Source organism: Amblyomma maculatum, chromosome 2, assembly GCF_055883805.1.
Source record: "Amblyomma maculatum isolate TAMU_Amacu chromosome 2, ASM5588380v1, whole genome shotgun sequence".
NCBI classification, from domain to species: domain Eukaryota; kingdom Metazoa; phylum Arthropoda; class Arachnida; order Ixodida; family Ixodidae; genus Amblyomma; species Amblyomma maculatum.
This window is the reverse complement of record NC_139345.1, coordinates 96611542-96639408: the sequence shown is the minus strand read 5'-3', so window position 1 is coordinate 96639408 and position 27867 is coordinate 96611542. Positions and strand designations below refer to the sequence as shown.

Sequence of the window (27867 nt, the reverse complement as noted above, 5' to 3'; positions counted from 1 at the left end):
TGGTGGGCCATTGTGTTAATGTAGTATAATATTGTAAGAAATATAGTAAATAATTCTGTTGAGCGCTAGAGATTGTGGCAACTGACGCTCTTTTTCATGCAGGTCGCCCTGACCTGTCGGGCTAACTATACATGGCCTGCAGATAGTAGAGGTGGTATTTTCAGCATGGAACTGCGTACACAAAACCCTAACAAGATGTTGCCCCGAGTATGGGCTGGTCTTTAGTAAAAAGGAAGAGATTGGACTGAGCCGAACGTAGATCGGCAGCATGGAAGAGGACGAGTAAATTAAAAAAAAAAAAAATTGACACCTATAAATGTGTACCATCACGCTAAAGAAGTGTGTACATGTAAGGATAATTATTATCAAAACATAATTCTAACTATTATTATCATTATTATTATTGCTATAATTGCAACTACAATTATTATCGAAACACGCTGTAGTATAATTTCGCGAATAAAACCCCGCCAACGACACGCGCACATCAAACGCTAAAGGAAAGAACCCCAAGAACGCGAGCGGTAATAATGGGCTTAGATCATTTTGCTAGCTCCCAAGCTGCACCTTACACGTCAGTGAGTGCTTCCACTGGTAACGCAATTACCACTGGTAACCTAATTACTTGCGTAAGCGGGTTGCGTACGCGGGGCGCGTTCCACTTGAATTTGTGCAGAGTTCGCGAAGGCCCGACCTTAAGCAAAGGGAGATCGAACACGTCCAACCACTGGGTGTCAGTGACCAGAGTTCCTCGCGGCTACCATCTCACCTGTCCACAACTTCTAACTCATCTCTCCCTCAATTTCTCACTCCGTTAGCTGATGTTCGGCCACCGGTACAGCAGAGTACGCAAGCAAGACTGAGCGAAAAGGCCTGCGTGAAAGTCTTCTTCCCTTAGCACTGCACGTAACTGGCAAGCCGCTGCGAGGGGAAGTGGGAGAATGCAGGGAGACGAGAACGAGAATATGCAGGCACGTGTACGCAACGCGGACGTCACGACCGAGAAGCGCTCCTCGCTCCAACTCGCGCGCCGCGGAAGCGAGGCGTCCCTGCGTCAAGCAGGATTGAAATGATGGTGAGAGCGAGGGAGAGAGACAGGTAACTGTGTAAAAGAATGAAAACAGCCTCTCTGCGGCCGAGTAAAACAAGGAGGATAGATGGGTACGGGCAGCAGCCCTGCGCGCACGCAAGGCCGTCTCCACGAACGAAACACACTGGTGGGCGCAGCATCCGCGCAGACGCACACACACACGCATACTCCCCGAGCGTGTGCGCGTAAACGCTCCTCGGCTCGAATTTGAGCTCACGCGCACGCCAGAACTCCTGCCGAGGCGTTCCGTGACCTCTCTCCGTCCGGTATGTACACGGGGCAGATGTTGAATACTAAACAAGCGATTGCACAGAGCAACCAAACGCAGCCACCACAACACCTGGGTACGTACTATATAGCACCATGTCAGAGGAGAGAGAGGAAGGAAGACGTGGCGGTGTGTGCGAGCAGAGAATTAAGCATTCAGAAAGAAACTTATGAAGTTTCTTTCTGTATGCTTAATTCCATATATATATATATATATATATATATATATATATATATATATATATATATATATATATAGTAGAGTTCTGTCAAGAAAACAACCTGACCATAGCGAATACTCATTTTCAACAGCACAAGAGGCGCCTGTACACATGGATTTCACAGGACGGTCTGTACAGGAATCAGATCGATTATATTATTTGCCGGCAGAGATGGAGAAGCGCTATACAAGCAGTAAAAACATGGCCTGGGGCCGATTGTGGCACCGATCATCAGCTTCTTGTTGCCAAAATTAAGCTTCGATTGAGGAAAACGCAGAAAACTAGAAGGCCTTTCAGGTATGATCTGGGTCAGATTCCATTAGAATATGCTGTGGAAGTGAGGAATCGATTTCAAGAATTAGATCTAGAAGACAAAGAGCCCCAAGAGATGTGGACTGATGTTCGTGATATAATACAAGAAGTTGCTACTAAGGTAGTTCCAAAGCAAAAGAAATGCAAAAAAGCAAACTGGTTATCTGAAGAGGCTTTGCAAATAGCTGAGGAAAGGAGGATGGCAAAAGGTATGGGGGAAAGAGAAAGATACAAGGTTCTCAATGCGGATTTTCAGAAAATAGCAAGGAGAGATAAGAATGCCTTCCTGAACATACAGTGCCAAGCAGTTGAGGACAACAGCCAATTAAGGAACACAAGAGCTCTGTATAAGACAATCAAAGATATCAAAGGAAGCTTCTGTGCTAAGCTGGGCGTGATAAAGGACAAACGAGGCAAGGACCTCACTGAAGCCTCAGAGATAAAGAAGAGGTGGCAGGAATACACAGAAGAACTGTACAAGAAGGACCCGGATGTGCAAACCCAACATAGGACGGTTGTGATTACTGATCTCGAGCCGGGCATCCTGAAGAGTGAAGTTAAATGGGCCTTAGCCAGCCTTGCTAAGAACAAAGCTAGCGGAATTGATGGTATTCCAGCTGAGTTGCTTCAAAACCTCAACCACGACGCTGTTAACACACTGCATACATTATGTCAAAAGATTTGGACAACCCTGCAGTGGCCACAGGATTGGAGGAGGTCAGTTTATATCCCCATTCCAAATAAAGGCAGTGCCAAAGATTGTTCCAACTACCGCACGATCGCGCTTATTTCGCATGCTAGCAAGGTGATGTTAAAAATCCTGCAAGGTAGGCTGCAGCAGTATGTGGATCGGGAGCTTCCGGACGTGCAAGCTGGGTTTCGCAAGGGCAGAGGAACTAGAGACCAAATTGCCAACCTTCGCTGGATCATGGAAAAAGCAAGAGAGTTCCAAAAACCCATTTACTTCTGCTTTATTGATTATGCAAAAGCGTTTGACTGCGTAGATCACAGCAGATTGTGGCAAGCTCTCCAAGAGATGGGAGTTCCAATTCACCTCATCTGTCTCCTCAGGAACCTTTATGAAGGGCAAGAGGCCACAGTCAGAACTGGGCATGGTCTTACTGATTGGTTTCCGATTGAGAAAGGGATGAGGCAAGGCTGCATACTGTCGCCCTGCCTATTTAACCTATATGCAGAGTGCATCATGAGGAAGGCCGGTCTGGACGAGTCTTCAGCTGGAGTGAAGATTGCTGGAAAACGTATCAACAACCTTAGATATGCGGATGATACCACTTTAATGGCAGAAAGTGAAGTGGAACTCAAGAGACTTCTGATGCGCATACAAGAAGAGAGTGAGAAGTTTGGGCTTAAACTGAACATTAAAAAGACGAAGATCATGGCGTCTTGCCCTATCAAGTCCTGGAGCATCAATGGACAAGAAGTGGAAGCTGTGACAGATTTTCTGTTCTTGGGCGCCAAGATTACCTCGGAAGGAGACTGCAGCCATGAAATTAGGAGACGCCTGCTTCTGGGAAAGAGAGCAATGGTTAGCCTTGACCGCCTAGTAAAGAGCAGAGACATTAGTCTGCCAACCAAGATCCGTATAACCCATGCTAAGGTCTTTCCAGTTGTGATGTATGGATGCGAGAGTTGGACTGTGAAAAAGGCTGACCGCCGAAGAATTGACGCGTTTGAATTGTGGTGCTGGCGAAGACTTAAGAGTTCCTTGGACTGCCAGAAGATCAAATCAGACGATATTGTCGACCATAAACCCTGACTGCTCATTGGAGGGTCAAATTCTAAAGTTAAAGCTCAGCTACTTTGGTCATCTGATGAGAAGAGAGGAGTCGCTGGAGAAAGATTTGATGTTGGAAAAGGTTGAGGGTCGCCGGAGAAGGGGGTAGGCAGCGAACGCGATGGTTAGATGGCATTCTCGAGGCATTGCAGATGAAGCTACGTGATGTTAAGAAGATAGTGAGAGACCGGAGGGCGTGGCGTGACATGGTCCATAGGGTCACGAAGAGTCGGACACGACTGAACGCCTGAACTGAATATTAAAGCATAAAGCATTTGGAAATGCCCGCGATTTCACACCCTATAACCTTCACACATAACACCGCCTCCACCACCTGTTCGTTTCCTTCACGGCCCCTCCACAAACGACTGACCACTGTCAACCCGAACAATCAAGCCAGTTCCGAAAGAATCTCTGTACTAGTGACAACGAGCCCGCCTCCATTATAAGGTAGAACAGAATCTACCACCTCTCCGAAAGGCCGAAGCGGAAGGAGCCAGACAACCAGCATGGACGTATTTAATCAAAGCTGCTGCCGCATCGCGTCGCCGTTTCATAGCGCAATTACCAGCAACGCCTTCAACTATAGCTTACTCAATGTGGGAGCCAACCTGTTGGTATATCCTACCGAAGCCATCAGCCGTTTACCTGTATCCAAGAGAATTTCGTGCGTGCCGCAAATGACGGCGGAGACACGTTTAACGGGGCATGCAGCGGTTACGATTTCGCAACTGTGAAGAAAATGGCTGGGGCTGATTGCATTCCGACGATCACCACCCTCGATGCGATGACCAAGTATACAGCTTTAGTTCGCGTTTCTTTTCTACCTTGTTCGGAGAAGGGGGGGGGGGGGGGGGGGGGCACTCGTTGGGCTGCAGAGCGATTTCGCACCTGCTGGTACGGAACGACTACGCGGACTCGATGCCAGCTCTGAGGCAGACCTCGTGCCGAACCGTTAATCTATAAACCGCGCATGCCATGGCCAGGTACAACTTGCATAATTACATCGCACTCGAGAAATCTAGACCACATCTACTGAGCTCAATGGCTATATAGGCTGTGACACGTAGGACTTTGCACAATGATGTTTACTATAGCACAGGTCCCGCATCAAAACGCCGCTGTCTGCAGCGTTCGTGAAGGTGCTTCTCGTTTTCGATTTGTATTTTTATCCGAATAAAATTTAAGTTAGGCCAGTACACGGCCCGTCTACAATGGAAAGAGAAAATGGGAGCACACAACGCCACTCAGCTAAACAATCCATCACGAGATATAGCTCGACAAGTGCTGTACTCGGATCCCTCCGGTAACAATCCCGGCGCGTCGCGAACAGGAAACGCGCAAATGACAAGGGCTGACAAACAGCAGCGTGCGGCTGCTGACAAGCGGCGGATTCCCAGAAGTGCCCGTGCGAAGCGCAGCGGCAGTGAACGGACGTCAAATTAACCAAGCCGGGAAAAATAGAAATATAGATAGTGAAGAGAACGAGACAATGAGACAAACACGGCGTTAGCGATCACAGCACGACGCGAAGGACTACGCGCAGCACGCCACACTGACAGCGAGTCGCGAACAGCTGCGCCTTGTTTAAAAACGAAAGCTATAGGCGGAAAAATAACACATTCTGTGACGAGCATTTCCGAGATATGTTTCTGTCCGGGAGAACACAAAACAAGGCAAGAGAGATGACAAATCTGCTGTAAAACACATGAAAGACAGAGCGATGTCGCGAATGCGCACGCATGTTCTGAACTTCCGAGAATACCGAGACTGTTTCGGAACCATCTTGTCCTCCAGCACTGGTCACAGCTGTGTGAAGAAGCCACCGCCGCGTTCAATCGTCCGTGAGAAGCGATGGATCACTTAATAAAGAACCGTTAATTGGCCCATCAGCGACCACACCGGAGTATAATTAACTTCCTGACCCGCTATTTTGCGATTTCTACGAATGGCCGCTCGCTGCTTTCTTCCGATGCTGACGTCATGCTGACATCCGGCCAAATGAAATGGAAAATGGAAGCTTATGAAATGAGAGTCCTGGAGGCTGGATCGACATTCCCGCCTAGCTAATTGGCCCATCTGTGAACATACCATAAAAGCAACGTCAAAGAGGCGAAACTGCCACACCCTCCGTTTTTTTTTTCTTCTTTTTTTTTTCCCCGATCAGCAAAGTTAAAAACGTTTGCTGCATCAGTTATGGACATCCTACGCAGCTGGAGCCAAATTTTGCTATAGGCCCTACACAACTCGTACTTGAGAAACGAGCAAATCACCGAGTTTCACACTTCTCGAATTAACGAAAACTTTAACAACGTATAACCCGTGCCTCTCGCCGACTTCTCGAGACGGGATCAGGATTGTATCACGCATCCCAACTGAAACGCCTAACTGCAGCATAGTGTAAATAGCCAATCCCTTCTTACCGCAAAGGTCACTATGTGCGCACTAAAAGCACTTCCTTAAATGCCGATTAGAACGAGAGAAAAGATGGCTGCACGGTATGAAAGAGCACTGAACAAGGGTAGGGGGGAGGGGGGGGGGGAGCCTCAGTTCGCAGGTCGAGCCAACGTTTCGACTAGTGACTTGTCTTTGTCTGGGCAGCGCGAATAAATGCCGCGATGCGGTGCTGCATCCGCGGATACTCTAGTCACTGTAAACTTTTTCAGTGACCCTAAGCCTACATGTTGTGCCGGGCACCGCAGCGCAACATGCATATGCTACTCCAAATCGAAGGGACGATATCGATTAGGTATATGCAGACACGTGCGATGCAATGTGTCCGCCGATTTGACACCGCCCAGTCAACCTGTTTTCCAGGAGTGAGCGCAATTAACTCTTGTATATTTTTTGTATTTGGCGGGGCCTCCGTCTGGCTTTCGGGCCGCAGGCCACATGCACAGGCGCACGTAATGATAGGGTACGCCGGGAAGATATCCTGCAGCACGTTGCCCTCCCCATTGCCAAGCCAATCCTCCTTTCCTCTCCACCTCCTCTTCGCTGCTCATCCCTGTAAGAGGAAAACGGTGCGCGCGAAAAACCCGCTCCGAGCGTCGGCAAAACGCGCGAGCTCATGGCGTATAGTAATTTACGTCTGACATAGTGTATCGTCTCGCATTCACCGTCAGGTTACCGCATGCACCGGCGTTACGGAGACAAAAACAGCATCGATGAGGAAAACGAGACACTCGATACATAATCCCAACACGATCGATCTTCCCCTAGGGAAACGGCTTACCTGTCACAGCCGTCGGCGCTGTAGTTCTCTACGCGGACGTATACTGAAAACGCCGTAAGCTTTGACAGAAAGTGCCTCGCGGAGCGACATCGGTTGCCATTATTGAGCGCGAGCGTGATGTATGCTATACGAGCCCCAGGGACAGCCATCGCGACTTATCTTCGCCTACCGGCAGCCTCGACCTCACTAACGAACTCCACCTGCTCTAAAGAAGAAGAAAAAAAAAATGAAAGAACGGCAGAGAGCAGCAGTCTTGGAACCCATTAGCCCGCCGCGCTTATAAACAGTGCTGCCCTCGAAACAGTTCAGCTACAGGCACACACACTTGATGGATAGCAAATCATACTACGAAATGGAGCACTGTTTTCGTGCCTCGTTATTGTTCTGTTGCAAACGAAGTGAGTATGTGACCGTAGTGTCAGAAATTACAAGGAAAAAATGGCTGCCGTTTCCTACAAAATGATGTGAAACGTAAGTCTGCAATTACTGGCCATTATGTAAATGCGAAAAATGGTTGTTTGAACGGCTATGTATAAAGTCCGCGAATTACCTTAACGCGAGAAGCTTTAGGGTAATTAAGCGTGAAGGTAAGTGTTCAGAGGCAGCGATCGGTTCGGTCGCAATGGCCGTTTGGAGATCTCCGGGGAGCATCGTTTGGGAGAGCAAAGGTGGCCGGTACGAATCCCCCGCGTAGACTAAGCTCAGACTCGACCAGCAACTTAGCGCTTCGTGACCCGCCGAAGCGTTCGAAACTACGCCAAACCTTCTGCGCCACACGGGTAGCCCACAAATGTTACACAAATGGCGGTACTAAGAGGTCTAACCTCGATGCTCGGCAGACTGGGCTATATATTGCGAAGCGGTAGAGTACTGCCGCTGGTTGTCCGTCGTATCCTTGAAATATTTTGTTGTGGCTGTAGGAAGAAGGAAAAGAAAATGCACGGGCCTGCTACTGGCTCTGTAGCTGAGCCACCTCGCACGTAAACCGAGCGGGGCATACCGAAGACTGGGGAAGCACGCGGGACAGACTTCTCACCTATCATGACATAACACTTCACTACCGAAAACAACGACTCATACAGCCACACACAATAAGTTCAACGCACGCTGTAGATACGACTTTGGAACCAGCGAAGTTACATGCTTTCCCAATCATAATCAGCGCTGATGAAGTTTTCATCATGGATGATACTTTAAACAAATTCCAACGTAAATGACAATTCGTGGTGGTATAAGTAAACTATGGTGTTTTATTCATATGATCTTCAAAGACCGCATGGAGTCAGCAACGCCACGAGTGTAAAACAGGCATATTTCAGCTGTCGCACAATTTATATTCTTGTTTCTAAGCGACGTTGTCTGCATAGGTAGCTGTCGATCAATAATTCATCCGCAGTCTTAGTGGCTGCTCTGTTCTTAGCGCGCGGAAAAGATATTCGGCGAGGCACCCACGATTTCAAAGCCAACCCCCCGAGTTGTGCGTTGGGTCTCGCATACGCAAACGTTTTCCAAAAGCATTTCTGCGAGAGGAATACAGCATGCATTTCTGCTCTCTGACTGCAACAGTGGCAAAGCTGAATAGCTCGATCCGACGCTGATTGGCGCAAACGAGTGCGATTCAGCTCGCGCCGTGTTATAGGCGTGCCTGCGGTTTGCGAAAGGGTTCATTGTAACAGTTTCCATTTCGAGCTCCTTCGCTGCTCCCTCTGAATTTTCGAGCAGCTCTTCAGGTAACGTTCGCTAGATGCAAGAAACACCTCTTTAGCGTGCGCTTCTCCGGTAATCCTAGAAGGTAAAGCTGCGCGCATTTCGGACGCATTCTATCGTGAGAGAAATGCGCGTGTATTCTCTCGCTCACACTTCCCGCGATTGAAAAGGCGCAGCCTGCAGTTCTGCACGACTGCTCGCTGTATGGGCGCTCGGCAGCCGCGCTTGGATCACAGATAATAGCGCGTTTTATGCAGCGTGCCAATGCTGAACTTCCTATGAGGTTCAAGTTGTGGGTGCAGAAGTGCGGTGAACTGGTTCACGGTCTGCTGGGTAGGCTTTTTTGCACGGCTTGTCTCCGTTTGAGAGTCGGTGTAACAGGCTCGATGCAGAGCAGCCAAGCGCTTATTTAATGATGGACATAACTAATATAGTAGTCTATTGAATTTGTTGACGTCGTGCCTTGAATGTGCATTTTATCCAGTACCATCTTCAAGGGTCCCGTAGCTAGTGAATCGAGACTGGCACGTGGGCCGATTCCTCTAACGTAAAATGAACACCACACGACATAACTAATATAGTAGTCTATTGAATTTGTTGACGTCGTGCCTTGAATGTGCATTTTATCCAGTACCATCTTCAAGGGTCCCGTAGCTAGTGAATCGAGACTGGCACGTGGGCCGATTCCTCTAACGTAAAATGAACACCACACAGAGGTCTTTCTTCGTGGTCTCCATTGAAGCAGGCTCAGAGTGCCTCAGAAAATATACGTTTGCTTCAACGTTTGGAAAAAAACCGTTTAGAAATGGTCACGTGCATTAAATGAAACTATGAAGACTGCCTTTCTACGATGAGGTGGAAAATATATGACATAAGATACCCGTGTAGAAGCCATTAGATGTCCTCGTAACGTTTTTTTTTTTTTTTTCCTTTGCGTTCGATGCAGACTATCAACTTGTCCGTGGTGTTGGAAAACAGACATGGGACCACAACAATGGTTTGCAGTAAACTAGCGAAAGCTACTTTCAATTGTAATCGTGTAATGTGAATTTCTCATCATGAATGTATTGCATATGCCAAACGTGGATAGCTTTGAAATAAACTAAATTTATAAGAATAATTATCGCGATACCCTGTCATAGGGCATTTGTCATGGCTTTGTGGTGACGTTCTTTTTCTCAACAGTTATAGACAGTGTCCATAGACAGCCCTAAGAATGGTCCACTGAAAATTTATAGTGCCTACGGACATTGGTCTGCTGCAGATGCAGTGGTGGACAGATGTCTATAGCCTGTTTATTAGTAAAAGTGTCCTAAATGTGTGAGGCAATAAATTTATAGAACAACTGTTTAAGGACAGAAACCTACGAAAAGTGCATGGCCACAAATCCAAGGATTACCTATTCGCAACTCCGTAAAAAGTTACGCGCCTGACAACACTGCACAAAAACAAAAATGGCCGTCCGAGCGACGGCATTTTCATTCAGTGAGCTATCCTTCGATTTCAAGATGGTGGTGCGAAATTCACGGCGATTTGTCGGAAGCGAGCAGATTACAGCGTCCAGCCACTTCTGCTTAATCGGTCTGTGCAACACAATTCAAAATCGTCGCCCTGTGCTGCTCTGGGCGTACACGAAAAAGAACTACAGAGCCATGTCAAAAGTACGACAAAATATTCTGTATTTCTGTCGTAAACGTCAGATTTTTCTGTAGTTCTGTAGTACTTTTCTGCAGTTGTGTAGTTTTTCTGTAGTATATTTCTGTTGTCTGTAGCACTTTTCTGTTGTAACTACAGAAATTTCTGTTGCTACTACAGAACGTTCTGTTGTAACAACAGGTGTGCCGTCAAAAACCGCACATCAATTCTGTCGTAACAACAGAAAATTGTCTGTGGTTTTTCCCGACTGGGAGAGGTGTGGATCGGTGCGTGAGCAGCACCAGATCGCTGTCAGTATATGCCTCGTCGGACAAGCCAGCGTGTTGGGTGTCCAGTGCCCATGCGTTACCGCTTTTCTGGAAGATGTGAAACATTGTGTGTAGCCTTTATTCACTGCTACGGGCAAGTCACTTCGACGTTTTCGCCGAAGTGAATCCGCACGTTGACGTTGGTTGTTTAACGAGCGCTTGAGTGTGAAATGCTGAATTTCTCTATACAGTAGGATACACTTACCTCACCTGAGCAGCACGAAATGATTGCATAACAACTTATCTGCAATCGCAGATCGATTCCCAGTCTGTGTTCGATGACCGACAGTTGTGATTGTGATAAGCTTTGGAAACAGCAGTCGACAGCATAGGAAGGAGGAATGGGTAGTTTTACAAAACTTTCTTTTTGCAGGTCCCAAACAAGCGATGATGGACGTAAGCGGCGGAGAGGGGCGTTGAATATCAAGAAAAAGAAGAGGGTAGGGGGGGGGGGGGGGGGGGAGTAAATCCTGGAAATATGACCTAGTGATAAAATATATGCCCTCCACTCTAACTAGCTCACCCTTTACTTTTAAGACCCACCATCGGAAGGTGTCGTGAATCGTGATGCGTAAAATGGTTCGAACAAATGACCGTGGTCACAGTCACTTTTTCTCTACTGCTGCTGCCTTTTTTTATTATTATTCATAGGGTACTTCGGGCCGCGTCGCTTACCTAAGGAAGACGAAAAAGTACACTGCGAATTTACCAGCGAGAGCACGCGTAAAGTGGACGAAGCAGAACTCTTTCGACTTAATTCCTTCCTTCTTTCTTTTCCTTACCTTCCTGCGGCGGCATTGTGACGAGTAAAATCAAACATGCCTTACCAGAAAACACATATAAGACAGGCCTTTCGTGCACTACTGCGCCGATCCTGTTTAGCCGGTGTCTCACTGAGGCCGCTAGGTGGCGAGGAATGATTCGGATTCCGGAGTTCCGTCTCTTATGTTGTGTTGTGTTTTATGGCACATAGGCAGCTAAGGCCATCGTGCGCCAAACTCGGGGTTTACATATCTATTTGGTGAAAGGAAGCAAGCGATTATTTTAATACATTAGAGTAGGTTTAGGATGTTGGCGAGAGAAGACGTTTTAACCAGCGAATTTTCTCCTAAGAGTAAGCTAGGGTGTAGGGGAATGTAGTTGTCATAGAACTGTGGGAAATGCGTTTTTCTAAGTTGATCGAGTTTTGTACAGGGTATTAGGATGTGGTTTATGGTGACCACCTCTCCGCAGTATTCGCATATAGGTTTGTCTTTCTTTGCTAGAATGAAGTTCTCTCTTTTAGACTTCGAAGACTTCAATTTATGGACAGCCTATCGACAAGTCTGAAACGACTGTAGTATAATCATAAACCTGTAGACTGTTCTCAAGTTACTCTATAAGGTATTTCTACAGAAAATAGAATTTAACAAGGCTTCGTCCTTACAACCTACAAACAATCATTTACTGCAGCGAGCAACGTCCATGTAGCACATCCTTAAATTACGCCTCGATCATTCCTCCGCGTGCTCTCTAAATTCCCAACGTAGCACCATAACGCAACGAGAGAAACAAAGACCCTCCCACGCTTTCAAGGAAGCGGTCACATATATCGTCATTACATAGCCGCCATCGCCAAAATTCGCGCCGCGAGTAATGGTTGGTTGGTTGGTTTGTGGGGTTTAACGTCCCAAAGCGACTCAGGCTATGAGAGACGCCGTAGTGGAGGACTCCGGAAATTTCGACCACCTGGGGTTCTTTAACGTGCACTGACATCGCACAGCACACGGGTGCCTAGCTTTTCGCCTCCATCGAAAAGCTGCCGCCGAGGCCGGGATTCGAGTAATGGAGTAAAGCGGGAGAACCTGCAGTATTTGTAGGCTTTGTTCGCCGGCCCCATTGTTTCCGTGACCGATAGCCCCAAATGGGCGAACAAGCCGAAGAACAAAGCGCTGGTCGCCATCACGCCCTTTGTTACACCATCGCGTTCACCTCCCCTCTATTTTCTTCCGTATCAACACTGTTACATTCTCTTTATATACGCTCGGCTGCCCGGTAACACGTCACAGTGGTAGAAAACATTTTCTCTGTTGGTTCAGGGCAGCATTAACACAGAGCTTTACCAAAGAGAGGCGGCCATACTGCGGATCGCTGTCATTGCCGACCTGCTGCCTCGGACGGTCACGAGGGGGCGCGCGGCTGTCAATGCGTAAAAGAAGCCGACCCGACACATATATGTAAAAGTGAAAACTCAGATTAAGAAGGAAAACTTCTGTGACAACTCAAGAGGCGGCGGCCTTCTTTTTGAAGCTACATCAAGATGTCTTAGAACGCGAGGCTACAGAAGAAAGTTTAACCAAGAAGATGAAATATGTGCTATGTGTGGTAGATGCCCAGGAACAATTGAACATTTAATACTGGGAGTGTGGCAGTCTCCATCCAGATGTCGATGCGGACATAGCAACTCCAGCCGAGGCCCTGGGGTTTAACAAAGGAAGCGTGAACGAATCGGCGGTAGAGGTATAAGCAAGATACATTTGGAAGATTGGTGGATAAATAGCAGGGAGGGGATAAATTAAACACGGGTATTTAAAGATAACCCGCGACTAAAAGGAAAGTCGTTAAAGTTGACGGACCATCTAAGAAAAAAAAGATTAAAAGAAAAGGTGAATCATGATGACTATCACCACCCCGTTTCAAAGGGGACGCTCCTAACATCCATCCATCCGTCGGTATCCGCAGTGTGGAAACTCTGAGAATACGCTGCAGTGGTAGCTGCAGACGAGCCGCAGTAAACAACAGCAAAACATAGCAGGGGATACCAAAGCTATTGCGCACAGGAGGGAGTAGATGGAGACAATACGCAATGCATAGCGCGAGAGTATTGCAGTTTCATACGCGGGCAGATCGGCTGTGGCGAGTCGACAGCTATGAGGTTCCGTTCACTTTAGGTGCCTGGGCCACGGCTGTTGCGAGGCCATCTTTTCGGGACCACTCGTGTCCCCAACAACGACGGTCGCCGAAGGAATTTCGTCGAATGGGGCCAGAAAGGATTCCGCTTATAAATGAACAATGAAGAAACAGGAGCGAAATCCTGTTGCAGGAGGCTTCGTCTAAACTCGGCTTCACGCATTTCCTCCGCAGCCAGAAAGCGTCGTCGACAAAAAAGGCGCCAATTATTTATTTACTCACTCATTTTATTTGTTACGAACAAAAAAACAACTGCAAAGCTAAATATATGTGCTAACAAACAAAAAAAAAAACTAATAAAAGGTGTTCGCACTCAAACACACAAGCTTGAACGATATCGAAGCAACCAACTGCACAGAAGCCGTCGCTGCATCCCGTACATCGCTTCCTGCTACACAAACGCACTGTACAACGCTCCCCATCTTCCGCCTACGTGAAAGGAAGTTGACAGCGCGTGCGTTTTGTAGCGGGAACACCGAGACAGGTGCGCAGGTGTGCCGGCGGCCCGACGCACGCGAACCGGAGAATGACAGGAGCGGACGGCGAGCAGCTGGCACGCCGTGGTTCGATAAACCAATTTCGACACTGTCTCACTGTGCTACGCGGCGAACTTTATGGGCGCACGCAGGTTGCGAAATGCTTTATGGCCCTGTTTTAAAACGCCGCCGCTCCGCAGTATACGCCGCTCAGTATCAAAGCTATATCGATCATCATTTACACGAACAGTTTTGTGCACTCATGCGTTATTTGCTTGATTAATTCCGTGCCTTTCAATTGCGACCGAATGCATTCGATCCTTTTATACGAACGCAAGCAGGGTGGGCCCAAAGGCAAAACACAAAGTGCACTCAACTTTCTAATAAACCTCAGTTGCTAGTTAGCGCTCATACAGTCAGTCCGTTTCTCTTTCCATGTTCTGGGTTCATTTTCTTCCCCCTCAATATTAGCGTAGGTGGCGCTGGTGCGAATGAGCCATCTAATACTCCAGTTTTTAAACAGGCAGGAGAAAGATGATGCTTGATTAAGTCTGTCAGTGGAAAACACTATGCAGTGAGCAATATAGGGTGATGAGAGTGGGTACGTGTCGAACACGCATAGAGTAAAATTTAAACAGCTAAAAAAAACATTAAATAGTGATCAACTAAGTCATGCGCGTAATTTACTTTTTCTCAGTTGATACAGTGATCGAATACCATTAGATTTCATTGAGTCGAAGGCATGGAGATTTCCCGTGCGCAGCGAAATATGGTATCTTGGCATCAAATCAATTCCGCAGGCTCAATCTTCCAGAGGGTCTGAAAACGTCCCGAGGCAGAGCAGTGAGTCGCTTAACACGCGTGAATACCTGAAAAATTGGACGGTGCTCAAGTTAACCGCATGCAAGAGTGGAGTGATATAACATTTCGTTTCAGAGAAAGTAACTGGTGACGCTAATTAACTAACTGTTGCTGTAATGCACTGTTTCCCACTCAGCGGTATGAGATCGCCGCATATATGACCCCTACACGATAGCTCTGAAGGAAAGTTATGCAACGGTGTAGAGCTCGCGCGAAAGTACTGCAGTTTGCATCCCAACTCGACCGTCTCATCTTTCCAGAGAAATATTGATTTTCTTTCGTCACACACACCACACACACTGTGTGTTAGCGGTGGAATAGCGTCACGACCGCGCGGGCCAATTAGAAATTATATATTTTGCGGCGTCACTGTTTTGCTTGTGATCGCGACGAGGATGTTTGAACTACCCGCGTGAGGTCGTGTACCGTTGACGCGCGCGACCCGTCCAATAATCAAGGAATTTCGCGGCGCAGAACACGATACTCCCACTGGGCAACAGCTTAAATGACGTCCATTAAAAATAATCTGGTCAATAAAGGCACGCGCACCTGATAACTGAAGCGTGCTCGACTCTTCCGATACGTTGCGCAAACGCCGCTATTCAGCACAATCTACCATATACTGTTTATACATCATGCACGTTACTAAACTTTCCTGGCGGTAACGCACTGTTGAAATGCGCAAGGTTAACACTGCACACGCGAACAGCCGTGATTTGTAGCGCAGTGTAGAAACACGCTTACGTTGACGTATGTATAAATGATACCGGATATGTTTTAAATGGGGGGGTTCCGGCATAGCAGGGACGCAATAAACGTAGATGTACAACGGAATAAAGCACGTCTAATGCTCACGCGCAGTTACATACAGGTGGACGCCCGTAAACTGCCCAACAGGCATACAATAACGGCCTGCTGAACACGCACGGTGGTAGGCATACGTTTCAGCTACTATACGTGTCCGCTATGCTAAATCAATTACACCGGTATACGTTTACGTTAATGCGCTTCTTTTAGCTAATCGTACGTTTTAGCATAGTATACAAGTTGTAATTAAGGGGAAATCTGCAGACAGCCCGTTCACTTCCTCCCCGTCCAACCGTGCACTTCCGGAAGACATCTGGCAACGTCCCCGTTCAGCGCATCCAGGCGCTGCAGCCAGAGTTGTCTGTCGTGTGCCGCCGGCGTGGCCTCCGCTATTACGTCCAGCGACTTGTGCCAAAGAGGGACGGCGTTCTTTAACGTGGAAGGTCAGTAGCCTTGGGGCCACGACGACGATGACGCCGTAGGCAGGTGAAAGGAGGGGGGTGGGCGGAGGAGAGTGTCCGCGCCACAAAGGCCACGTTCCCCCACTCCTTCCTTTCGTCCTAGCCAGCAGCGCCGGGACGGGAAGGCTGGCCAGCACACCGCCGCCTGGTTACTTTCTCTCCGAACCGGATTCTCGGCCGCCGCCGCCACCGCTGCCTTGAGGAACGACGTGCGGCCCGACCGACCAACCAACCAACAACCCAAAGTGCCTGGGGCTACACCACGGACGACCGCGAGAAACACGCCAGACGCATGCCAGAGAGCGAAGACGACCAAAGCGACGACCATGAGAAGGCCGCAAACAAACGCCGAGAAAGCTTTCACTTTTTCTTCCGTCTTCTCTCGCCTCCCCTACAGCGCGTTAAAATCCGCGGCAGATTCGCAGAAATTTGAATAACTCATTCGACTTTTTTTTTTTTTTTTTTTTTTTGTCTGCTTGCTTTGCTTCTTTCCTGGTCGCGATAAGGACAAGGTGAAAGACCGCGAAATGTCAACAGTTAGGCTGCCTTCGAAGTAACTCGGGCCGCATCTTTCGGAGCAGAAATGCCAACGCCGCGTTTGCCGTATGAAAAATGCGAGCCTCATGCTTCGGCTGACAAGACGTACTACATTCGACTTGTGGCCCCATTTTTCCAAAAACGCAGAGCCGTAGTCTTCCACGCAGTGGAAAACAATAACAGAAGAGAGCAAGCTCAGGAAATTTTAAGCTTCAGCGCGGCTACCCTCCGTTTTCACTACGATGCTGTGCAAAAGTAATCGATGCGCAAGTCAGAAGGCGTACACTTGTTCGAGCCGCCGCCGTGACATATGACCACTTGAATCAGGTTATAGGTCATACACTCATATTTCACTACTGCCATCTGGGCAACAGCGCTGTACAACGAGTCGCCGCTCTAGCAGAGGGAACATGGAAATCGTGGTTAAGAATGTCACAAGTAACGACGTGAGGTCAAAGAGCTATCCAACACTGCTGCTAACCATATGGCCTACCCTGATCTCTCAATTAGGCGGGCCGAATCACTCAATTCCAAACTTTTCTTCAAGAACGGCCGTCCGTTTTGGACTGCAATTCACACTTATAGATTCCAGGTCAATGTTTGCTGTAGACCTACAAAACATTCGGGTAAGTAATGAAAATCACGGAGTTTGAACGTCAGATGCCGTTGACAATTTCAAGCGGCCGTTGGCTGAACGGATTAGAGAGGAATAAAGAAGTATAACACCGAAACAATTTCAAAGAAATCCACCGATAACCTGAGTACATCTACCACTCACGTGTTCTTTGCAAACCGCTGCGTAGGTTATTGATGGATGAAGCTGTACTTTCTGCCACGATATCAACACACGCATCTACCGTTTCCGTAAGTACGCTGTAGCAACCTTTTTCGCACATGCGCTCAATACAAATGGCGTGATTAAGAAAACAATTAAGGACACCTAAATTCAACCTTAGCCTTCAGGGCTTTCGTGTGCGGTTCCTCGTTCGCGTACATGTAGTCTCTGCCCGCTTAATTATCAATCCCTTAATTGTGCCTCTAACATCTCACATACTCTTATTAGCATACAGTACTGAGCCACCAAGTTACCCACCTCCGCGTCGAGGCGAACATACGGCATTGATATGTCTTCCATTTTAACGAAGCCGTACAACGTGCAGCACTCGGCACCCTGACAGCTTAAAAAGACGGCGGGGCATTTAACGCTATCACGTTCAAAAATCATATTTTGCTCCAGTTTCCACTCAAGTCACTACAAACGCGTCGACGAAGGGTATCCACACTACGCCGCCTCCTGTTTTATCGCCTTTTTATCCCCGGCTAATGCAGATAAATTTTTAAGCACGAAAACACGGTGGCGGCGAGAAGTGTAACAAAAAAATTATAGAAAAGACCTACGCAAGCCTGCAATCTCATCTTATATCAACTCGTTAACCTGGCATTTCAATAGCCTGTACCGCGCATGCAATCTCCTGCACTTAGCTCTCTACAGTGACAAATAGCGCTGCCGAACGTCGAATGTTTACCCTCAGAGACTGAGCGAGCACACACATCGGACATAAACTGGAAAAGAAGGGAAACGAAATCCTCAAACGGCAGCTTTCAGCGCGCTGCTGATTGGAGTTGCATGACACAACTATGTATAAAAAGAGACTAACCGCACATGTCCCGTTCGCGAGGGTGTCGCAACGTGACACCGCTCTCCGAGAAAGGGAATCCCGGAAGGGTTTACGTGGTCAATGGAATTCTCGCAGGGTAGACTATTTACAGCATCGTGATATGTTGTCACAAAACGCACTAGGCGATTGCTCGATCTTCTACAAACAGAACAAGCAAGACGTTTAGAGTCTTCCCTTGTGTGCAAACAGCTCGCGCGTACATACATGTGTGTACTACTACTTTCGCTATCTCGTAACGTAGCCTAAACACGAATGATATGTTACCCTAATATCTTTTAAACTGTAGGTACCAGCTGAGAGAACACTATTTCAGCGCCGCTATACAAATGCGTAATGATCAGTATTTGCATGAATGGAAATCCCAGGCTGAATAAATTGAATGCTCAGCGTTAGTCTTGTTCGTTGCCTTGAAGCACCCGAAGATGCAAAATACAGTATCCCGAGGCACTCTTCAAATCTAATTCGGTTTGTTTTCACTTTGTATACCCATCTTTTACATGTCGTTCTACCCAGTGACTTATGCACAACACCAACCATTATCAGGACGGCGATGCACAGCTTAGCCAAGAAAATGATGCCGCAAGATAGCACACGATAACGCTTAAACACAAGAAACGTACAAAAGTGTTGGCGACCTTCTTGCCCCGTCTCGCCCACTTCAACCCCTGCATTTCCCGCAGAACGTAGTCATTACTCCTACGCCAGTTCGTCGTTCTCAGAGATGACGCCCCTTTTCTGGAGTTCAAGGCTGAGCGCGAAGCACCGGCGACGTTTCTCGTCGAACAGGATACGTCAGGCCGGCAGTTCCATGCGAAATACACGCTGGAGTTTTGTGCCACGTTTGAAGCCGAGCACCATGACGTCTACACCATAGCAGGCAATTCCAGCAAAGAGACAATTTAGCGAGGGCAAAGCAGTAATCTTTCAGAGATAGCGCCGTTGGCGGTGTCGATAAGCGTCGCGCTAACGCACCGGAGAATGCTGCAGCAACCCGATTGTGCCCGCTGCACCGACAGTAATATATAAAAAAGTGGCATGATGGCTAAATGAGTGGAAACGACTCCGTTAATTGCGCAGGCGCTGAATAGGCAGGAACCGCGGTAGCACAATGCGGAGCGCGCTGACAAAAGCCGACGCTTTCAGCAGCTTCCTTTTCCCCGCGGGCTCTATCGAAAGCACATGACGGCTGCTGCACCACACGACGCTCACAGGCTGTTTTCGTATGATTCTGACGCGCTGAAGTGTTGCAGGAATTTGCTCACCTTACAACAAAGTATCCCAGGGGCACCTCCTCGCGGCCGCAGTCGGAGGAGCGCGTAATCACAGGGTTTCACGAGCGCGAGCTGTTCACAATCCACCTGTTTCGGAGCTCACAGACTTCGAACACGGCCACCGGCGGCCATCGCAAACCGCGAGTGCCCTGTGAGGGTTTTCCGGGAGTCAACGTCATTTCCTTCGAAAAGAGGCTCCTTTGTGAGCTGCCGCCATCTAGGGGTCAGTTAGTGCACTGTCTTTGGCAGGCGCTGTAGATGTGGGTTTGTTATGCGTTGTACCCAATTTTGGCGCGAAATCTTTCTCATTTAAATCTTGCATGCTTGTACAAATCGAGTAAGGCCACAAATAGAAAGCAAACTGTAAAAAACAGGATAAATCTACCGTGAAGCTGATGTCAAGCAGCTGAATAAAAATAACTTAAATAGCATTTTGAAAGCAGGCAGACAATTAACGACAAAAAAAAAAAAAAAAGTCCACCTTTATAGTTCATTTTTATTTTGCTAAAGAAGACAGAGCTCATGATCAATCACTGTGTAACCAACATCGCACTTTTGCTCCCTTTTCGGGATTTCTTTTCATCCTCAAAAAAATAAAAAATGCACGCCAGCGTTGGCTTATTATTGAAATTTCGCAATGCGTTCTCGTATTTCAAGTCACATTATATATTTTGTTAGGGTATGATTATTGTAATGTAATACAATTTTATGACGTGTCAATCTCAACAATTGATGGTTTCATTTTCTTTTTTTACGCCATTGTGCCGTTAAGCTTTCCGTATTTCTACTTAGTGCATAGTGACGATCTTTATACGTGCCCAAGTTGCATACCAGTGTGGTCTGGCTTGCGGGCCATCTTAGATAAATATATTTTCGGCAAATAATTGCATTCGCATACGCTAACGTAGATCTATTATGGTTCCTGGCCCTACGGGGCTGCGATGGTAGGTCAACGTCGCTTGCGGCGGGAGCTAGCCAGCTACCAAATTTTTATCTGTTGTAGGCCGTCATTGCAACCGCCACCGCTTCGGTGGTGGACGACGGCTGTTGCGGCGCGCGTCTTTCTCTCCCTCTTCTTTTTCTTTCTTCTCTACTTTCTCTTCTGTCCGCACGAGGCAGTGGAGGTGGCTCAGCTACAGAGCCAGTAGCAGGCCCGTGCATTTTCTCTTCCTTCTTCCCACAGCCACAACAACAACAACAGATCTATTATGACAATGAAGCATAAATATTAAACTGCTTTTTACTAGACGAAGAACACATCAGCACTAGCCATTTTTAACTAGGCTGCTATTTACACATTGTTTCGCAAAGTATGCGTAATATTGGACCGCATTGCTGATTGAGAAAAAAAGCTCTGCAAAATAAAATTTGGTTGCTCTTGACCTGCTCCCTTATAATAATAATAATAATAATAATAATAATAATAATAATAATAATAATAATAATAATAATATAGCGCCCGCCGACGCTATAAAGCGGAGGTGCTGAGATCAGTGTTAGAGGAAAATAAAGATTTACAGCGCATGTTCGGCACGGGCTGTTCAGGATGGGAAGCCTGCCACGCTGGAGAGCACTATAACGCTGGTCATCTCGCTCTGGTGCTCCATCGCCACAGTAATAATAATAATATTTAATAATAATTGGTTCACAGGAAAGGAAAGGCGCAGTATCTGTCACACTTGTTTCTATGGACACAGTAAACCACACCGTAAGGGAAGGGAGAAAGGTGGGAATGAAAGTGGAAAGAGAGAAAGAGGAGCCGTAGTGGAAGGTATACGGAGTAATTTCGACCACTTGGGGATATTTAACGTGCATTGACATCGCACAGCACACGGACGCCACTTCGTTTCGCCTCCATCGAAACGCAGCCGCCGGCGTTCGGGATCGAACCCGGGTACTCCGGCACAGCAGTTGGACGTCTCACCACTACACCACCGCGGCGGGGCGCACCCTTATCGTCCATATTTGTTTTGAGCAGTTTCTTCGTAATAGAAGCAATTTCAGTGCTTTTCAGCTGTCTGCACCCTTATGTCATATACTTGATTTCAGCGTGCTTTTTGCAATAAAAGCAATTTCGGTGCTTTTCAATGGCATAATTAAACTCCAATCTAAAGTGGGAGCAGAACGTTGTCCGTTCTACGGTAAAGACGCCGATATCACGCTGCAAATGTATTTGCTTCCTTGCAGGAGAATTTTCGAGATGCAACATTAATAAGCTAGAAGAGGTGCGCTTTTTCTTGTCTTAAGTAGGCACAGCTGTAATGTTGTTGGTTGGCAGTGCTTTTTTATCTGAAACCGCAGTTAATGAATTGGCCCTTTTAGAAGATTATGCAACGCCGGCGCCTATGCACGTTTTGCGGTGAACGGTAATTACCGCTATCGCGTTAACACCCGTTTCTCCCAAGGACGCCGGATCGAATCCCGGCCTCGGCGGCCGCTATTCTATGGAGGCGAAAAGCAAGGCGCCCGTGTGCTGTGCGATGTCAGTGCACGTTAAAGAACCCCAGGTGGTCGAAATTTCCGGAGTCCTCCACTACGGCGTCTCTAATAATAATAATAATAATAATAATAATAATAATAATAATAATAATAATAATAATAATAATAATAATAATAATAATAATAATAATAATAATAATAAATTGGTCGGCGGCCGCTTTTCGATGGAGACGAAAAGCAAGGTGCCCGTGTGCTGTGCGATGTCAGTGCACGTTAAAGAACCCCAGGTGGTCGAAATTTCCGGATTCCTCCACTACGGCGTCTCTCATAGCCTGAGTCGCTTTGGGACGTTAAACCCCACAAACCAACCACAAACCAACCAATAATAAATTGGTTCACAGGAAGGGAAAGGCGCAGTATCTGTCACACTTGCTATGTGGACAACCGCGCCGTAAGGGAAGGGATGAAGGTGGGAGTGAAAGTGGAAAGAGAGAAAGGGGGAGCCGTAATGGAGGGCTGCGGAATAATTACGACCACCTGGGAATCATTAACGTGCACTGACATCGCACAGCACACGGACGCCACTTCGTTTCGCCTCCATCGAAACGCAACCGCCGTGATCGGGATCGAACCCGCGGGAACTCCGGACAGTAGTCGGGCGTCCTATCACTGCACCATCCTGGCGGGGCATTTCTCTCATAGCCTGAGTCGCTTTTTGACGTTAAACTTCACAAACCAAACCAAACCAACCATTGCTTGCAGACGTCTCAGAGCGGGCCTGTACCGACGATCGACCTTCTGTTGGACTGGCGTACTGCTGCGTAGCTTGGAGCACACTGGGAAAACAATTTTACTTTGACCTACTCTTTCGCTTGTCGGGGATCAAAAAGCGCAGACGTGGCATTTGCTGGTAACTTTTAATTGTTATGTAATATTCTGGGTGGAAAACTCGTAACTTTTGTTCGTATTGAAGTGTGCTTTGTCGGCTCAAGTAATTCAATGTCGGTGCATGGTAAGGAACATGAGGATGCCCAAGTTATACAAGATCTCAATTAATGCGCCTCTAGTATGTCATTGTCAATGTGCACCTGCGTTAATTTTTGCCTCATATATATGCCTCACGTTCAAACTCGGTGCGTTACGTAGAACGTGTTCGACTGAGACTGTCTGTTGAGTGATTGGGGTTCTCTCCCCTGATGGGGTTCTCTCCCAGAGAGACGCCGTAGGGGAGGTAGTGGAGGACTCCGGAAATTTCGACCACCTGGGGTTCTTTAACGTGCACTGACATCGCGCAGCACACGGACACCACTCCGTTTCGCCTCCATCGAAACGCAGCCGCCGAGGTCGGGCTCGAACCCGGGTACTCCGTTACAGTAGTCGGGCGTCTTTTCTAGAGAGAGAGAGAGGAGATGCCGGCGCGTTGTCGGTGTGAAGCCTGGATGAGTTAAGCCTCCACCCTGCAGGAGACTGGAGTATTAGCAATATATAGCTGCCAACCACTTTTCCACCACATGCACACCGCCTAGCTGGGGACCCTAGAATAAAAGCATTATCGAGGGTAAACCAAACTGCGATCGCAGTTTTCTCGAATCAGGTTTTATTATCATGGTGTCAGATATTTTTTTTTTTTTAATTGGTTCACAGGAAGGGAAAGGCGCAGTAACTGTCACACTTGCTCTGTGGACACCCGAACCGCGCCGTAAGGGAAGGGAGGAAGGTGGGAATGAAAGTGGAAAGAGAGAAAGAGGAGCCGTAGTGGAGGGCTACGGAGTAATTTCGACCACCTGGGGATCTTTAACGTGCGCTGACATCGCACAGCACACGGACGCCACTTCGTTTCGCCTCCATCGAAACGCAGCCGCCGCGGTCGGGTTCGAACCCGGGAACTCCGGCACAGTAGTCGGGCGTCTTACCACTGCACCCTTACTGAGAAATCAATGACATGCTCTATCTCCTCGGGCGCATTTGATGTCTGTTGAAGTCAAGCCCCCGGACCAAGCAAGAAGCCTTCATAACCCGCCTTCCAATTTGCAACCCTAATCGAAAGCCGTCTCAATCCGCCGCCCTAACCCGACCACATTCACCCTCCACGTGATCCATCCCATCCCATCCACACAATCACACAGTACTACAGCATGCCCTCTTGAAACACCTTCCGCAACAAATCAAACTACGTTCACCCTCCACAAGGCCTCCACTTTCTAGTAGCCCAGGCCGTAGTGAAAAGTCGAAATAAGGCGAAATCGAATTCAAAGGCGCAGTGGAGCCATAAGCAACATCCTCCAACTACTGCTATTCACTGCGGGCCTGCCAATCTACAGCCATCCTCGAGACACATCTGCCAAACCTCGCACACGGGAAAAAATTGTCACATGTGCGAAGACTTGACTTTAATTAGGAACCAAAAAAACATAAATTTAGTCAACATTGAGTACGGATGCACCTACTTTTGCTGCATTCTCGCATCATATGTCCCGTGATCGTCCCGTATTGTTTTCATATTTAGATCCGTATAAGAGGTTGAATTACTGACAAGCTGCTTGCAGGTACTCTAATTCAACACACATTATCACTGCAATGTCCACTCAGTGTAACCTCGTACCTAGAATATGTCATACGGCAAGCAATAGTATGAGCACATTTTAATATTTACGAGCTAGAACAAAGGCCTTATTAGCTGTCGCTCAAGCGGCAAGCGGAGAGCTGAGGCGTAACTAATAATCCTGTCCTTATAGCTAACCGGGGCAGAAATTGCGCCTTTTTGCGACCGTGAAGAAGGTGCGGAACAAGTTGCGGTCGACGGGAAGACCTGGGGAAGGCCCGAGGTATAGCTTTTAATCAACGAGGCCTTCATAACGTTCGAATACATGGGAATCGACATTGCAGTCTTTTAAAAGCTGGATTATGAAAGGTTGACTCCGTTACGAATTTCAGCTACGCGATGGGCTAGTTATTTTAATTTCCGATATACATTGTGCACATGAGACATATACAACCACTTTTGAGGATTTCGAGCTATTATTTCATCGACGATATTTACAAAGAGAATGCTGTATAGTCTGCGAGGCTAACAAATTTATAGTTTAAATATATACATCAGCTGCAAACCGGCATTTACGGGTACATTTGTTTCAGTAGAAAGAGCAACACAAGACGGGGAGTAGACGGCAAAATAGCCACTAGATTGGCTCCAATGTGAACCTATAGCATAACCACATACATATCAGCCGTAAGCAGCAACGTAGCAGCTGCGGTTTTCAACAGGTACGTCGGCTCATATAGCATGAAGATTATTATCTCAGCGCGGAAAACGTCTCTTGCCACCGTCAAGGACCAACAACAGAGCCACCTGTCGCACAGAGCATGAAATCATGTACAGATTAGCCTACACATCGCCGCTATGCTTTATTTGATTGGTGGGATTTATGGATTTACGGTTATGGTACACCGCAGTGGAGAGCTCTGAATAATTTGATCACCTGCGGTTATTTGACGTTCACTGACATCGGACAAAATACACGGGCGCGTTTTGTTGCGCCTCTTTCGAAACGCGGCCGCCCCGTACGGTATCGAACCCGGGCTTTTAAGGCTCCTTAGCCGAGCGCCCTAACCAATGAGCCACCATGGCGGAGCCTATGTATCACCGTAATATTCATGTTATTATAAAAAAAATGGATAGCATCATTATGGTATGCGAATCTCGGCCAAGCACGTTTTCTTTCTTTTTTTTTTCTTTTTTTTACTTCGAGGTTTGTACGCAGCGTAATTTTTGTTCTTCTTAGCTGTCTAAAGTAGAATGCCTTAAGATTGATCATCGACAGACTTTTTTTCTTTTTTTTCATCTTGGGAATACGAAATATCAGCGATTGCTTTTGTGCGAGACATCTGTTTCTTCACGGCTCTCGTTCAAGATTTTAAAATTTACAAGGTGATGAGCACGAATACTCCAAGATATATATATATATATATATATATATATATATATATATATATATATATATATATATATAAAGAAAGACGCCATATATATATATATATATATATATATATATATATATATATATATATATATATATATATATATATATATATATATATATATATATATATATATATATATATATATATATATATATATATATATATATATGGCGTCTTTCTTTTAAAAGAATAGGTAGCCTGCAAGACCGAAGCCTTCGATCGCGGGGGATGGCGTGGTGCCTTGCCTGCGTGTGCAAGGCTCGAATTTATCACAAAGTTTTCGCTGATAGGGCCCCCTTGTCATACTAACCTCTCTATGAAAGAGCATATGTTAGTGCCTTCATCCGGGTGATTGTCTTAGTTCAGTTCTCTTATATATTTCAAACGAGTAACATATACGCGAGTGTGTTTCACTTCACTTTTGTCATTTTCATAAGGAGTGCCTTATTAGTATAGTCATTGGGCTAAACTGTTCCTCCCTTTCAACGGCATTCCAGGCCACAGATAACTGTGGCCTCTGTGACATGCGGCCACCTTATTGGCTCTTACTGGCCAACTATCTTTATGCCACCCTCTGCTGCGCGCTTGCCTTCTCTCGGAATTCATGGCATTACTGTAACGACTACCAGTTATTTTCCTTTCTCATTACGGGCCCTGTCAATGCTCATTCATTCTTTTTCATTTCAAATGGGATGTCATTACTCGCATTTGTTCCCCGACGCACTCATTTATATTGCCGTATCGTAATGTTGCACACGTCATTTTTCTTTCCGCAGCAAGCGGCACTTTTAAAGTGAAAGCTTTACTGGCCGTGCAGGAGCCAAGGTCATCGGTGGGCCAGATTTGACCTTCAAGCGGAGGAGTTGTTGTTGCGGCTGTAGGAAGAAGGAAAAGAAAATGCACGGGCCTGCTACTGGCTCTGTAGCTGAGCCACCTCCGTGAGCCATCTCCCCTCGTGAGAATGTGCCACGAGGGTGGTGCTTCAAGCACCCAGCGCAGCTCGCTTGACGATCGGTTAAGTATTGGGTTGCTGGTCCCGGTTTTGTCTTTCCCCTGTGCTTCTTTTGTTCTCTGTTGACTAAAGCACGCGGTGACATTGTCAATTTAAGGTAATGTCGACACAGTCCCCCGGCCAAGGGCGCTCCCCTTGGTCGGCTTCCCTCCTGACCGATGATCTGCCCTTGGAAGCTTTTCAGAGCTCCGGTGTCCGCAACATCCCTGTGGCACTCGTACCTAAGGATGGGGGCACCATTAAAATGAACAACCCAGGAGCTGTTTGAGCTGCCCTTCAGGAAATCACTTCCTTCTACGAAGGAATAGCCGAGGTGCGCCAATTTGGTCGCGGCGGGGTTCTTTGCCGTTCACCAGACCTGTCATGTATAAAGGACCTGCTAAAATACTCTTCTTTTGCATCTCATCAGGTAAGCAGTTTTATCCCTTCACACCTGGCCTGCACAAAAGGTCTAGTCCAAGGTGTAGATTCCTTATTAAGTCCACAAGAAACCCTTGACCTTCTTTCCGCGGCAGGCGTTGTTGCGGTCTATCGCTGTAGCCGGGAGGTCAATAATGTTCGTGTGCCGACAGAATCGGTTATTGCTACCTTTGCAGGCACAGTCTGTCCATCGGAGATTAAAGCGTGGCCTTTAATATTCAGGGTAGATCCCTTACCATCAAAGCCTCTGCAATGCAACAACTTCTGGCGTTATCGCCATACTGCAGGCGGTTGCAAATCCACTTTGTGGTGTTGCAAATGCGGTGATGCCCATAAAGCGCACTTATGCTCTGATCAAATTGTCAAATGTCTTTGCGGCGGAC

The 27867-nt window shown here is 47.1% G+C and overlaps 1 protein-coding gene across 2 annotated transcripts in view; it reads right to left on the bottom strand.

Moving 5' to 3' along the window:
• Positions 1 to 19783, bottom strand: part of Pgant5 (polypeptide N-acetylgalactosaminyltransferase 5) — a 276290-nt gene extending 256507 nt beyond the window's left edge. For both annotated transcript variants that reach the window (XM_084594794.1, XM_084594795.1), the window contains exon 1: positions 19624 to 19783. The gene's annotated coding sequence lies outside the window, so the exon portion shown is untranslated. The remainder of the gene's footprint in view (positions 1 to 19623) is intronic.
• Between the last annotated feature and the right edge of the window lie 8084 nt (positions 19784 to 27867).